The following is a 14,874-nucleotide window of genomic DNA, read 5'->3' as shown; positions in this document are numbered from 1 at the left end:
CACCACCTGTTGGACTTAGAAATAATTAGCTGACATACCTGGCACTACAGCCTGCTTCCAGCATGTTTCCTGTATGAAAACAGCTGATTTGATTAATTTAGTGATGTCACGTTTAGTTTATTTATTTTTAATGTATTTTGGCTGTTCAGCCAACTGACAGACCCATTCACCCACTAACCAACAATCAAAGAAGCACACAACCAACCACCCACCTATTGAGCTCTCCAGTCTCTGAAGCCGAGGTCACTGAGGTGGTCAACAAACTCCTCTGTGGCAAGGCTCCGGGGTGGATGAGATCTGCTTGCATTTCCTAAGGCTGGATGTTGTGGGTCTGTGTTGGTTGACGTGGCTCTGCAATACTGCGTGGACATCAGGGGCAGTTCCACTGGATTTGCAGACTGGGTTGGTGGTCCCCCTATTTAAAAAGGGGGATCCCAGGGTGTGTTCCTACTACAGGGGTATCAAATTCTTAAACCTCCCTGGTAAGGTCTATTCGGGGGTTCTGGAGAGGAGGGCCCATCGGATTGTCGAACCTCGGATTCAGGAGGAACAATGTGGTTTTCGTCTTGGCTGTGGACCACTTGACCATCTCTATACCCTTGGGGGGCTTCTGGAGGGTGCGTGGGAGTTTGCCTAACCAATCTACATGTGATTTGTGGATTTGGAGAAGGCATTTGACCACATCTCTTGGGGGTCTCTTTGGGAGTATGGGGTACCAGGTCATCTGATTCAGGCTGCTTGGTCCTTGTACGACTGGTTTCAGATCTTGGTCTGCGTTGCTGGCAGTAAGTCAGGCTTGTTTTCGGGGAGAGTTGGACTCTGCCAAGGCTGCCCTTAGTCACTGAATCTGTTCATAACTTTTATGGACAGGATAGGCGCAGCCAAGTTGGTGAGGGGATCCATTTTGGTGGCCTCATGATCAGGTCTCTGCTTTTTGAAAATGATTTGGTCCTGTTGGCTTCATCAGAATGTGATCTCCGGCTGTTGCTGGAAAGTCCACAGCCAAGTGTGAAGGCGCTGGGATGAGAATCAGCTCCTCTAAATCTGAGACCTCCATGTATGGAATGTCTGAATTGTATTAATTTTATTTACACATTTTTTGCGAGCTTACAAATATCAAATTTCGTGGCAGACTCATTTTTCTTAACTGTTGCTTTTAAAACAATACTAAACACAGAGTTTTACTGATCACAAGTGTGAAATGTGGATTTTTCATATTTCTTTACAGTTTCAAGTAGGTGTAGTTAACATTTCATGTACATAAGTTGAAAATTATTGCATCAGAAAAAGCATAATATGTCATAGTCGACTAAAATTGCTTTTCATTTTAATCAACCAAAAAAAATTTTGAACAAACTGGACTAGGAATTCGTACTAAAATCAAAAATAATTTTAGTCAAAAGAAGACTAAAGCTAAATAAAAATTTCTTGTCAAAATGAATACTGCATCCCACTGTTGTCGTAAACAACAAATACTAACTCTTTTGCTTGATGACGAACACCTCATTGCAATGATGAGAGATTTAGCACATTTACAGCTCTACCGTCCAGCAAGCATGCTTCTGTATGAAGGCAGCTGGGACACCTCGGAAATCCTAAATATCTGGATAGATAGATAAGTCTGACCTTTATATTATGCAAATCAAACAAATAAAGCTCCCTCTGTGAGTTTGACTCATTTGTTCCACTTGTCCAGCTGATGGATTCACTTTTATAAAATCTGTCTTTTTTTTAGCCTCCTGCTAATTAGTCAAGGGGAAAAAAACTCTAACCACATTAAGTCCAATTTGGCTAGCCTCCTTTTTTATCTCAGTAAATTGTCCTCTTGAGGTATTTTTCACAGACCGTGCCTACGTGGGGATAACTGAGTCAGGCACAGCCACAGCAGCCTGGAGGTTCTGGTCGCCCAGCAGGAAGGTTTGGGTCTCCAATAGCTGAATCGGATTACGCTTCTCCCCTGGTGTGTGCTGCCATGCACCCATGTGTGAAAACTCTGCCTGTCATCAGTATCGAGGCAGTGACACAGGGAGATCTATCAGCAAATCCCACCACATGGAGGAAATTCTTAGGGACCTGGCAGAAAAGGCTTGGGATGGGCTTTTTTCATTCCACCTCTCGCCCACTTTCCTTTTACATTATTTCAGGCCCCAGGAGAGTATTCTCCATCATGTCAATGTGATGTAGCACACAGAGGCAATCATGCAGCCTTTCTGGCCTCGGGGCTGCCTGCTCAGTGGAGAAAATGCAACTTTAGCACTTAATCATCTCACCCGTATCTGCTGCACCTTTCCATGAGAAGTTTTTCCGCTCAATGTGAGTCCAAATCCCAGATGGTGGCCAAGTTTTGGTGTGTCCCCCATGGTTAGGTGCTTTAGCGCCGCCAATTCTTCCTCTTCCAATCTGAAGATCAGTGAGCGTGCCGCCTCAGACCGACGCTCATGTGTCAATCCAGTCCACGCAGAATCAAAAAACACCCCAGTTGGGTGCAATGTTACATACAGACGCCTGCTGAAACATTTGGATTCATGAATCCCATATTTTCCCTGAGAAGTGCTCTGCAATCAGAGTCATTCTAGTGTGATCAATGCTGCACCGCTGAGGAAGACCGAATGTGCTGGAGGAAAAACATCAAGAAGGCTTTATGGATATTCAATTGCTTACACACCAAACTTCAATTATCTGAATTTTTAGGCTTCAAAGTCTTAATTTGATGGGACAGACATGTGCTGCTCTAAAGAAGCTACAGAAACATGTGTGAACTTGCATAGAAATAAACAAAAGTGTGTGTGTGTGTGTGTGTGTGTGTGTGTGTGTGTGTGTGTGTGTGTGTGTGTGTGTGTGTGTGTGTGTGTGTGTGTGTGTGTGTGTGTGTGTGTGTGTGTGTGTGTGTGTGTGTGTGTGTGTGTGTGTGTGTGTGTGTGTGTGTTATGAGGTGATTGATCGGCTGAACGTTTGGCTCCAAGGGAAGGCATAGAGAGAGGTCAAACAAGACCTTTCCAAATAGACCTGTCGGAAGCAGCCTCGGGGAGGCCTAACTGGTTAGACAAGGGCAATGCCTTCTCTTTGATTTATTTATTTTTTTAACACAAGCGCCCTTGCTTTGCTGTGAATAGACTGGACAAGCCCATGTATTATTCACTGGTTTCACTGGCTGATAAATGGGGAGCCTCTATCACTAGTGGTGGAATATTCACCAGCGCTTATCTCTTTTAATCCAACCACCCCGGGCCGAGTCGCCAAATTAGCAGGTGAGCCACAGCAGGGGGTGAGGACACCTAACTGGGACATTTCTCCTTAAGGTTTTGGTCACAGAAATAAATCTGGCTGTGTCGCTGATTTTATTTTGTGGTAGATACATTTTTATTACTAAAGATGAGTGACCGTTGTGATATTTCATCACTTGCAAGTCGCTTTGGACAACAGCGTCTGCTACATACATAAACATAAACATAAACATATTTATTCTGTTAAAAAGCGCTCATGCCTAATTTTTTTTCGTTAGTAATATGACCTTTTTATCTAGCCTGCTTCGCCCGATATAAAGTCAAATTCATCATCACAGGCTGGTGAAATTAAATCTCTGCATTTGACCATCCCTGTGGGAGGCGGTGAGCTGCAGCAGTGGCTGCACTCAGGAAATACTTGGTGGTTTAACCCCCAATCCAACCCCTTAAAGCTGAGTGTCAAGTGAGGAGGCATTGGGTCCCATTTTTAAAGTCTTTGGTATGACCCGACCAGGATTTGAATCCCGACCTCCCAGTCCCAGGGCGGACACTCACACCACTAGGCCACTGAGAAGGTTATTAGAGTAAAACAACATGGCTTCTTAGAGGTGCAAGAAATAACTTTTGGGTTTTTCCCTTTTATGGGGCTAGGACTTTTTCAAAGTACTGCTGCATTTTGCTGGCTAATGTGGAATTAGAAAGGCCAGCGTAGCAGCGTTAGCCGGTGCAGACTTGGCAACCCAGCAGGGTGACTTTGTACCTCTTTAGCCTTTTTGAAAAGAAAAAAAAACTGGTAATGACCCAGACATCTGACTGTTTTGTGGCTTACATTTTTGTGTCCTCTTTTATTTCTAATGGCATGTCTGTATGGCTCTTGGCATTTAACAATTAAAGCCCAACTATAGAAAGACACTAACGTTTCTGCCCATCTGTGTTCCACCAGCAAAATATCTAACAAACCACTAAATACATTTTAATAAAACTATTAGAAAGTCTTAATTGAATTCACATCCACAACTAAACCAAAGATGGTCACCGCAGATGTTGGGCAACACTTTCTTGTGATTACAGCTAAGAGTCCGTTACAAGACACAAGCACTAACAGATTGTGCAACATCTTGCATTATTGCGTGAGATCAGGCGTAACGTTATTTTAAAGCCTTCACCAATCAGCTCTAATGTCATCACCTTCAGTGTTAGTTTCAAACTCTTGCATGAAAGGAAGGTGATATGCATTCATTCAAGCAGTGCTGGGCATTTAAATCTAAATTATGATTTTCATTTAAAATTATTAATGAACAACACTGATTTTATGATACAGGCGAGTAGAAAGAGGGATGCTGTCAAAGGTTTTTAAGGCTACAGATCATTTAAATTTTGTTTTCTGACTACAATTGAGTTCAGTAAATCAGCAAGTAAAGATATGTAGATGCACAGCTGATAATTGTTTATGTTTAATGTTTATGTATTTAGCAGACGCTTTTATCCAAAGCGACTCACAATTTATAACCTACAGGGCATGTTGTGTTGGTTTTTTTACCTGCATGATAGATTAAATATATATTTATTTATTTTGAAAAAACGATGGGAGTGTGTCTTTCTTCTATTTTGTATTTAAAACCATCTTTTAAACTGAGAAAAAACTTATATCCACCACTTTTTTTTAGCAATAAACAGCTGAATGAGTGATTTCAGGTTCCACATCTGGCATTTTCTTTCAAGGCTTAAAGTAAAACAAGTCACGTCCGTTTTATTTCATTTTGAGTTTTAGATTATCAAAAAGTTTTGTTTTTGATCATCTTTTTGACCAGTTCAATGAACAGAGAAATCTAACTGCAATCTCATTGTTTCATTGCTGCCTTTATTGTGCAAAGGATGTGGTCTAAATAAGATTATGTCCAGAACGGTGTATCATGCAAGGGAAACGGGTTACCAGAAATATATTATGCATTCAAATTAATCCGAAACGAGTACTTCTATTACTTTGTACTTACCTAAACTTGTTTTGCACATTTGCATTTTGACAATGATACAAAACACATTGTCACAAAGTTTGCATCCTCTGTAATTTTCACGTCATGTAAAACAACAGTTATTCTCCGATCATTTGCCCGCAGCTGCAAATGAAAAGAGGTTTCTATCGAGTGAAAAACAGCTGCAGTAAAACCGTTCCTGTGGAAATCCGCTGATGCATCGATTCCTTACAAAAAACACTTTTAGATCCAAATGGGTTCGAATCAACACTTCCATTTCATTTTGATTTAGTAAATCATTGATTCCCCAGAATCAACGTGCTGCCACTAAACGATCAGCAGGAAACTGTTATCCTTTCCCACAGTTTGTTAATCACATCTTCACATCCAGTAAAAGTGTTTATCCTTCCAACCTTTACCCCGTCGCTTTCACATCACAGATTTCATTTAAGATTAAAAGAAACAGAATTCCAACGTAAAAGTATTTTTGTTGTTTCGTTGCCGCCTCTCACACACAAACTGGATGTCTGCCATGGAGCTTTCTAGGAATACTAATGAGGGTGGTTAGCGAGTCAAAGTTACTGACCCGAGGTGCTGAGATGGAGCACAGACCCGAGGAGCTGTAGGGGTTACTGAAAATGTCAGATTATTACCAGTGGACGGGTCAGCTCTTGCTGCAGACAGAAATCTGCACTTTTTTGTCCTACAGTTAGAGAGATAAGAAAGAAAAGCACACATTTTCAGCTGAAATTCAATCATAAAATAAAAAGTTGGTCGTTTTTGTTTTAACTGAAAGAAAATTTACACATAAAGGAGGAGCAGAAGAAAGAGGGAGGATTTACGGATTGTTTCTCCACTCCTCTGCCCTTTCAATCATCTCATTCCTGCTCTCGCTTGTACTTCAGAGTCATTTCTGAAACTGGTTATGTTCCTCTAAGCCCAGATCTCTCATTTTGTCTGTCTAACTTCTCCAGCTTCATTCTTATTCCGCTCCACCTCACTCCCTCTCTCCCAGTCTCAAACAGGTGGAGAAGTTTAAAATAAATCAGAAACAAGGGGGGAAAGGCATTGATTCTCATTTCTGACCCTGGTGCCTCTAAAATGAACAAGGTTAGTTTTACCAGGCAATTAATGTAGCTGATCTGGGCCTTAAGGAGCCTCTCTGTTGTAAACATCCTTTTGATGAGCGGAGTGCAGAGATAACGCTGTTTGTTTTGGGGGAGAGTAATGCCCCCCACCCCCACCTCCATCTCCATGCAGCTAATCTTTCTCTGCAGCAACCGACTCATCTCCAGGATGGCAATCTGTTTCCCCCATTTTAGTACTTTTCTAATTTACTCTTCAGAGAAACATTACCGATGAAAAAAGATCTGTGATTTACAGTAACCATCTCAGTTTAGCTGAAAACCAGCCTTTAATCTGAGCTCTCCCTCAGCCACTTTAGAGCTTTGCTTCCTAAAATTATTACAAAAATGCTTCATTTTCCATTTAAATTTAACATGAAAGCATGTTAGAGGTGATAAAAGACCGAACAAGGAAACAAATCTATTATTTATGAGGCACAACACCAGGAAATACAGTTTGTTTTTTTATTCACTTTCTCATAAATCTCATTTCCTACCCTCATCATTTCAAGCTTTTCCCCTCATTTGTGCTTTCACATAACAATACATTTGCAAAGAAATAACTTCTGATTGGCTCAGATTGAACAATTACTGAATCTGCAGTAAGCAGCTATTTGGAAAATTCCCCAAACCATCAAATCCAGCAGCAACAGAAGGTTCGAGTTGTCTTTTAGCAGAAGAGCAACATTGCCATCTATCACTGAGAAATAGAAATGCATCACAAGAGAGCAGCTGGGTTGAAATGTGGCTCTTAACCGACATCAAACACAAGCTATTAACACATGGGACAATCGCTCGTCATTAGGGATCATTTTGACCTGAAAACATTTTGTTTTTATGCATCTTTGAGCTGAAAAGAGGACAAAATAATCTGTTTTCTTCATTCTGGTTAAATAATTTACCAAAATGAGAGAATGACCCTATTAAATACTCATTTATGAAGTTTATCAGCAAATATGCTCTTTAATGTGCGCATTAGTGTGTAAGTTATAGTGATAAATTCTAGTAATGAGACATTTGAGTAGATTTTTTCCCCTCTAAACTGTGTCTCACATCACCGTGACTCACACGTTGGTCACCAGTGTGGGAAAATATTTGCCCTGAAAGGTCAAATATAAAATACTGTTTTCAAATCATAGTTTTATCGATTAAAGGAAAGACGCTTTCCAAAACAATCTGGCATAACAAAGCAATTACCCAGTAAGCGTAATAGTGGTAACATCCATCATGCATTTGGGATGACAAAACATTTTTCTCACTCTTCTTTGCTAAATTGTTTTACTTCAGCCGTTTTGGAGGGCTTTTCCAGCATGGGCGGCCTGTTTAAGATGAAAGGATCAAATGTTCAGGCCAAAGTTCATGTTCCAAAGCAGTCCCAGACCATCACACTACCACCACCATGTTTGACTGTTGTTATAACAGTAAATGTAATGAAACGCAAACATTCCCAAAAGTTCCACGTTTTTCCTATCGGTCCACAGAATGTTTTCTCAAAAGTCTTTTGAATCATTAAAATGTCTTTATGGCAAACTTGAGACGAGTCTTTGTGTCTTTTTTGGTCATTTGAGGTTTTGACCTCAGATCTCTCCCGTGATGCCCATCTTCTTAATCGTGAACTTTGACCTTTATCCCTTAACTCATTAACTGCCATTGTCGTCAATTGTATTTTTTTAACGAGGCTGGCTTGGGAATAAGCTCACGAACGTTGAGAGAAACATCACGGACTCTAAAGTTTATTTTCACCCGTGTGTGTCACGCGATCATGAAGCAGACAATCCATAAATCAGGAGTTCGGTTCGGGATGCAGCTATGCCTGAAGTGAGGCACAAAACAGAAAAGCTAGAAACACGCAGATTTTGCATGATGTAAGAAGTGAGTCTACGCTTTCTTTTGGTAGTTTTGGTATTTACATGGTCATAGAGCACAATATTCTGTGACTCTTCAAAAAGAGTAAAATTGCTCAAAAAGATTTATGGTGGAAAATAAGTATTTGGTCAATGACAAAAGTCCCTCTCAATACGTTGTTATACCCTTTGTTTCTTACAAAGCCACTCACTGTCATGCTGCAAGACCCAGCCATGTTTTATCTTCAGCGCCCTTGCTGATGGGCAGTGGTTTTCACTCTAAATCTGATGATACATAACCCTATTCATACTTTCTTTTACACTAGGTGTATTCAGTTCCAGGCCTGGAAGGCCGGTATCCAGCACGTTTTAGTTTTAACTCTGTTTCAACACACCTGATTTCAATCAGCAGGTGATTAACAGGTTTCTGCAGAGCCTGATGAGCTGCTGCATATGTGACTCAAGTGTGTTAAATCACAGAAACCACTAAAGCGTGCTGGACAGCGGACCTCGATGAATGGAACTGGATACCCCTGTTTTACACGGATCACTCGTCCTGGTCCCTTTGCAATAAAACAGCCCCAGAGCACGATGTTACCACGCCCATGCTTTACACCAAAATGTTCCATTTTGGTTTCCTCTGACCATATGACATTCTCTCAGTCCTGTTCTAGATCATCCAAATGCTCTCTAGCAAACTTCAGACAGGCCTGCATAAGTACTGGCTTGAGCAGGGCGACACGTCTGGCACTGCAGGATTTGAGTCCCTGGCGGCTTGGCGTGTTTCTGATGGCAGCCTTTGTAACGCTGCTCCCAGCTCTCTGCAGGTCATTCACTAGATCTGGGATCTTTGCTCACCGTTCTTGTGATCATTTTGACCCCGCAAGATGATATCTTGTGAGGAGCTCCTTATCAAGAGAGGTAATCAGTGGTCTTGTATGTCTTCCACTTTCTAATAATTGCTCCCACAGTTGACTTCTTCTCACCAAGCTGCTTACCTATTGCATCAGACTTCCCAGCCCAGTGCAGGTCTACAGTTTTGTTTCTGGTGTCCTTTGACATCTCCTTGGTCTTGGCCATAGTGGAGTTTGGAGTGTGACTGAGGTCGTGGGCAGGTGTCTTTTATGCTGATAACAAGATCCAACATGTGCCATTAATACAGGGACAGAAGAGCCTCTCATCTTGTAAAGTGAGAGAACTTGGACAGCTAGAGGCTGACTAAATCCTTCTTTGCCCCACTGTAACTCTGCCCCTATGGAAGGAAATTGTTTAGTTTCTGCAGAAAATTCATTCATTATGTCAACTTCAAGGTGTCGTATTTTGATTGTTTGTTGTTTTTAGAACTGGTTCACCTGTTTTGCTGCTAGTTCTTGTAAGCTTTGGGGAAATTATGGGGTATTTGGGAGATTTCACAATATTTCCTTCATTTCTGGATACAAGCAAACATAAAATCTATTCACACACAGAGAAACACATCGCCGTGACTGAGGGAGGACTTCTTCTCTTGATCATAATTTCATGCATAATGTCACAGATCTGAAGGGCTTAAATGGCCCCTTTCTCTGAATCCTACTTCCACACTCTGGTTTATTTCTGAGGCGCTTCAGCAAATCAGGTCCCCTAATTAATCCAAACGATGCATTGATTTCAGCTTCCTCCTCACTTTTCAGTGTTCACGAGGAGTAACAAACCAATAAAACACAGAAACATAATGGAAGCTGACAAAGGAAAATACCTATTATGATTTGATCGCACAGCCTGTGCCGCAGCAGACGGGTACAGAATAAAAATTTGGGATGGGTCTATTCAGGACGGATATAAACACGTGCATGTAACTTTCAAACAGCACCTTTGGAGCTGATTTTTTCAAGCTGACTTTTTCCACATTTCTTTATGTTTTTCTTTTTTCGTTTTTTTCAGCTTTGACTACCTCTCCGGATCCCTTTTTCTCTCCATCCATCCTTTTACTCTTCAGCACTAACAGCCCTTGACAGCTGGAGATGAAATAGAAAATTTGATATCAAACACCTACAGAAAGGAGGGCTGACCTTTGATCAGCTCACCGTTTGATGTTGTGACATGAAATTTGCATCGCGGGAGCCCGGGCGGCGGACGTTAAACCGCAAAGGGGGTTACGCCGGAGCCCTGACGATGAGCGGCGAAGGTCAAGGGCCTATTAGAAAGGAACAAGCCCTTTAATCCCTCACAAGGACCCGGCACGCCATTTGATGTTCCAGACTCAGAGATGGAATAGAGAATTGACTCCCGAGAGTCGAGCGATGACTGCAGGAGGATTCATTTGGTGTTACCCCACAAGTGAACAGGAGAGGTTAAGGAATTATTATTAGATGGAATACAATGTTTAGAGTAAAAAAAAAATCATAACTTTAGCCAGTCAAACAAGAGTGACTCCTGATGGTGAGAAATAACAGGCGTGTCTGATTTCTGAAGGATTGAGAGTGATTCAGAACATTTCAGCAGCTCCTTGCCAGAACCTGAACCTGACTGAGGCGGAGCGGGCCCACTCTACAGCGTGTTGATCATTGATCTGTGGGCAGGTGAATCAGCGAGGCTCTGAAGCTGTTTAATTATTCACACCAGCATGTCATTTTTCATGGTCACTTCCATTTCACCAGACCAAAAACAAACCTGTCACTTCTGCTGTCCATGTGCCAGGTGGCCATCGACACTCAGCCTGGTTAGCCGTAACAGAAGGGTGAAAGGAAATAGGAAAGGTGAGTCATCAGCATGATGAAAATGAAAGTGAGTCCATTAATTTGTTCATCTTCTGTAACCACTTCATCCTGTAAGGGTTGTGGGCCATTACTGTTTCCAGCAGAAAACAGGCAAGAGGCTGGAGACACCCTGGACAGGTCACCAGTCCTTCATGGAGAGACAGAGAAGACACGCAACCATTTGTACTCAGTTATAGTTTAGAGACACCGATCAACCTGACACACTTCAGATGAAACCCACACATGCACTGCTGAGATGGCTGCAGCCGAGCTTTGAACCTGGAACCTTATCGCTTCAAGGCACTAACTGCACCACCACATAGCCCAAATTGAAAAATTGTGATTTTATCTTTATTCGTTGAGGTATGTGATTTCATGAGCATGAAAACATAAAACAATACAGAATCCCTTTGTCACCAAATCTGTTCAAAACAGATGATGTGATTCTGTTGGCTTCATCAGAACGTGATCTCCGGCTCTCACTGGAGCGGTTCGCAGCCGAGTGTGGTAGGGTAGAATGCCTTCTCCAGGTCAGGGACGAGGTCCTGCCTCAAGTGGAGGAGGTTAATTATCTCGGGATCTTGTTCACGACTGAGGGAAAGATGGAGTGCGAGATCGATAGGTGGACTGGTGCTGCGTCTGCGGTGATGCAGGCGTTGAACTGATTTGTCGTGGTAGGACAAATAAAGTGTGATCTATGTTCTTAGCTTCACCTATGTCATCAGTTTGGGTAGTGACCAAAAGAATGAGATCGCGGATACAAGCATCAAAAATGAGTTTTCTCCACAGGGTGGCTGGGCTCTCCCTTAGAGAAAGGGTGGGAAGCTTGTTCATCCAAGAGGGGCTCGGAGTAGATCTGTTGCTCCTCCACATCGAGAGGAGCCAGGTGAGGTGGCTTGGGCATCTGGTTAGGAAGCGTCCTGGAAGCCTCCCTTAAGAGGTTTTCTGGGCACGTCCAACTGGGAGGAGACCTAAAGGAAGACCCAGGACACGCTGGAGGGACTATGTCTCTCGGCTGGCCAGGGAACGCCTTGGGGTTCCCCAGAGGAGCTGGGGAGAGGGAAGTATGGGCCTCCCTGCTTAAAGAGCAAGTCAACCCCTATCAGAGTCTTACTCCACTCCCACTTCATGTTTGAAAAATGCAACAAATGCTGTTGCGTGGCAGACTGAGAGGGCAGAGCTGCTAACAAATACACACACACACACAGGCTCACGACAGCACTGTGACATCATAATGTACTACCAGTTTACATCATAGCATACCTCTTAGCCAATAGGGGTGGCAGATTTAAATTAAAATACAGTGCAGAGTTTTTACCTGACAACGGTAGAACACTGCCAGTTTTAGGCAGAATATTTAAATTTTAACTAAGATGCACTGAAGTGCCAAATTACTGACGACACGTGTCTGCAGCACAACTTGACACTCGTTTATTTAGTTTATTAGCAAAAAAAAAAGTTTATTTGGGGGTGACTTGCTCTTTAAGCAACTGCCCCCAAAACCTGACTCCGGATAAGCAAAACAAAAATGGATGGATGAATGGATGAAAATTTGGACATGAAAAAAAAAGATTTATTAAATATTGTCAGACATTATCATTTTTTTTCCTGTTTAAAAGAATTCATCACATTTTACATGAGAAAGGTGTGACAGCTTCACTGTAAAACTGATTCACTTATTCTCATTGAAGAAGTCATTTTAACTTTACTTACATGAAACACACTTTTAAAACATAGATTCAGATGATTCTCATGCAGCAACTTGACATTATAAATTATAAAAGACCTTTTATTTGCCAATGGGCTCAGAAAAGACCAGGTCTAACCATGCCGATGTGCTCAAGTGGTCCTAAAACTGGTTAAAATCACTAAAACACATTCAGGATATTAGCATGATTGATGATTGGATCAGTTTTCCATTTGTAAGCATAAAAAGTTGCAACACAGCCACATCAGGAATGACAGACTCATTTTTCTGCTTCAGAGTCAGTTTTGTTCAATTATTATAAAGTAACTACTTCATGGTTTAATCCTCACTAACAGATTAATGACAAAATATATTTTTTGTTTCTGTAATTTCACTTTTTGCATTCGCTGATGCAAAAAAAACGAGGTAAAACTTCTCCTTCCAGGTAAGTTTTAAATCCCAGGAGTTCTCCATCCTGATCAATAATTCTGTTCTGTGTAATTATCTCATCATGGCGCTCATTAATTACACTTTCAAGGCTCATTTCCGGGATTTGGCCACAGATGCCCGTTCTGTAGGAGCCTCCAGAGGGGCGGTGGTGATAGAGTGGAGAGGAGAGAGAGTGATGGCTGATTAATACTCTGTTTCTCCGTCTTAAGTTAGCTGACACTCAGCAGGAGTAAGATGCGAGCGCTCCATCATCCGAGGCTTCACCAAGTGGAAGACAAATGACATCTTGGGTGGTAAAATCAATATGTTTCCCTCAGGAGCCAGATTTAGAGAGCAGGCAGGTTTTCACACTGAGAACTTCCTGTGTGGTGAGATGGATGATAAACAAGTCAAGAAATCAGGGGAGAGTTGCATTTTCTTGATCGGGTTGTGGATACAACAGAATTTCATCCGAGATTCTCACTTTCCAAGATATTTAGAGGTTATTCAGGAGAAATTAGGGAAAAGGATCAACTCTTATTTGCATAAAAACAAAAATTTTGAACAAATTTAGCAGAAACAAGTCCAGAGTGACCAACCTCCCCATCTGCAGGCGGGGCCACCAGATTGGCTAAATAATTTCCTCAGTCTCAAACAGATGTTGGCTCATGTCTACATCTCATTTCCATGACAACATCTGGATAAACTGGGTGTAGATGTAACAAATGGTGGTGATGATGGAGGGTTATAACACCACTCTGTTCCCTTTCCTCTATATTTTAGAGGATCTTTAGGAGGTAAAGATTCTGACTCAGTCTGAAAATGTCATTATGCTGCCTCACACATTCTGTACTAATTATCATGTTCTAATGATCCATGTTTACGTTTGAACCTGACGCAGGTGTTAATTGGTTTGTGAGCAACGTGAGCGAGACAGCCACTGATCTGAGCTCGGCTGAGAAGAACACTGATGCCATCTGGTGTCTGTTACTGCAGATCTGGATGATTTAACTCAAACATGACCCGTGTGTTGTGTGCACAAGGATGCATCATGTAATACTCAAACACAAGTTGTAAAGTGTTTCATTTTTGTAAACGATTAAGTTGTTTAGCATGAGGTAGAGAGGACGAGTTGATTGTCCTCACTCAGGATGCAGCTGCACACACGATTGTTCAGTTCAGGTCTAAGCAGAGAGGAATTTAATGCCGAAGCTACGAGGAGGTGGACTGGTACTGCTACTTTACATTCTGGGTGCAGGTGATTTAGAATTTTTGAAAAGTATTACTGTAACACAAACTGTTGCATAAAGTCAATATGCTCATGTTTTTATTTCTAATAGCATCACGTGATAAAACAGTTTGAGGCAGAGGGATCTGGTACTACTAGCATCATGCAGGTATGAGTCCATTGCAGTGTGTTTTTTGCCCACAAGAGGGCAAACTGTCTCTGTAAAACCTGCTGAATGTGGGGTCAGCAGCGGTTTCTCGAGCCACACACTTGTCACGCAGCTCCTGCCGAAATAGATCAGCTGCTCAGTCTTAACTATGAGTGTGAGTCCAGACTGCAGTGAGAGTGTTCAAACAAGGCTTTAAAGCAGCAGATTCTCTTTCTTTTCTTTCCCCCCTCCCTTCAAAGACATGCATATCTTTGCTTTCACCTCGGAAATTAATTTCCCACCCGGATACACAACCTTGGTTGTTTCATTCCCCCCTTCGGTGTGTCTTTTTCTTTTTTTTCTTCTTGCTCCAGGCAGGAAATGAACACAGGAGGTTTTGTGCAGCGCTGCGGAGGGGGTCTGAGACCCCCCATTCTTCCCCGAGACTCGGCTTGATGTTGGGAGATGAGACGGGAAACAGG

Source organism: Nothobranchius furzeri, chromosome 3, assembly GCF_043380555.1.
Source record: "Nothobranchius furzeri strain GRZ-AD chromosome 3, NfurGRZ-RIMD1, whole genome shotgun sequence".
NCBI lineage: Eukaryota > Metazoa > Chordata > Actinopteri > Cyprinodontiformes > Nothobranchiidae > Nothobranchius > Nothobranchius furzeri.
Note: the sequence above shows the minus strand (reverse complement) of the source record.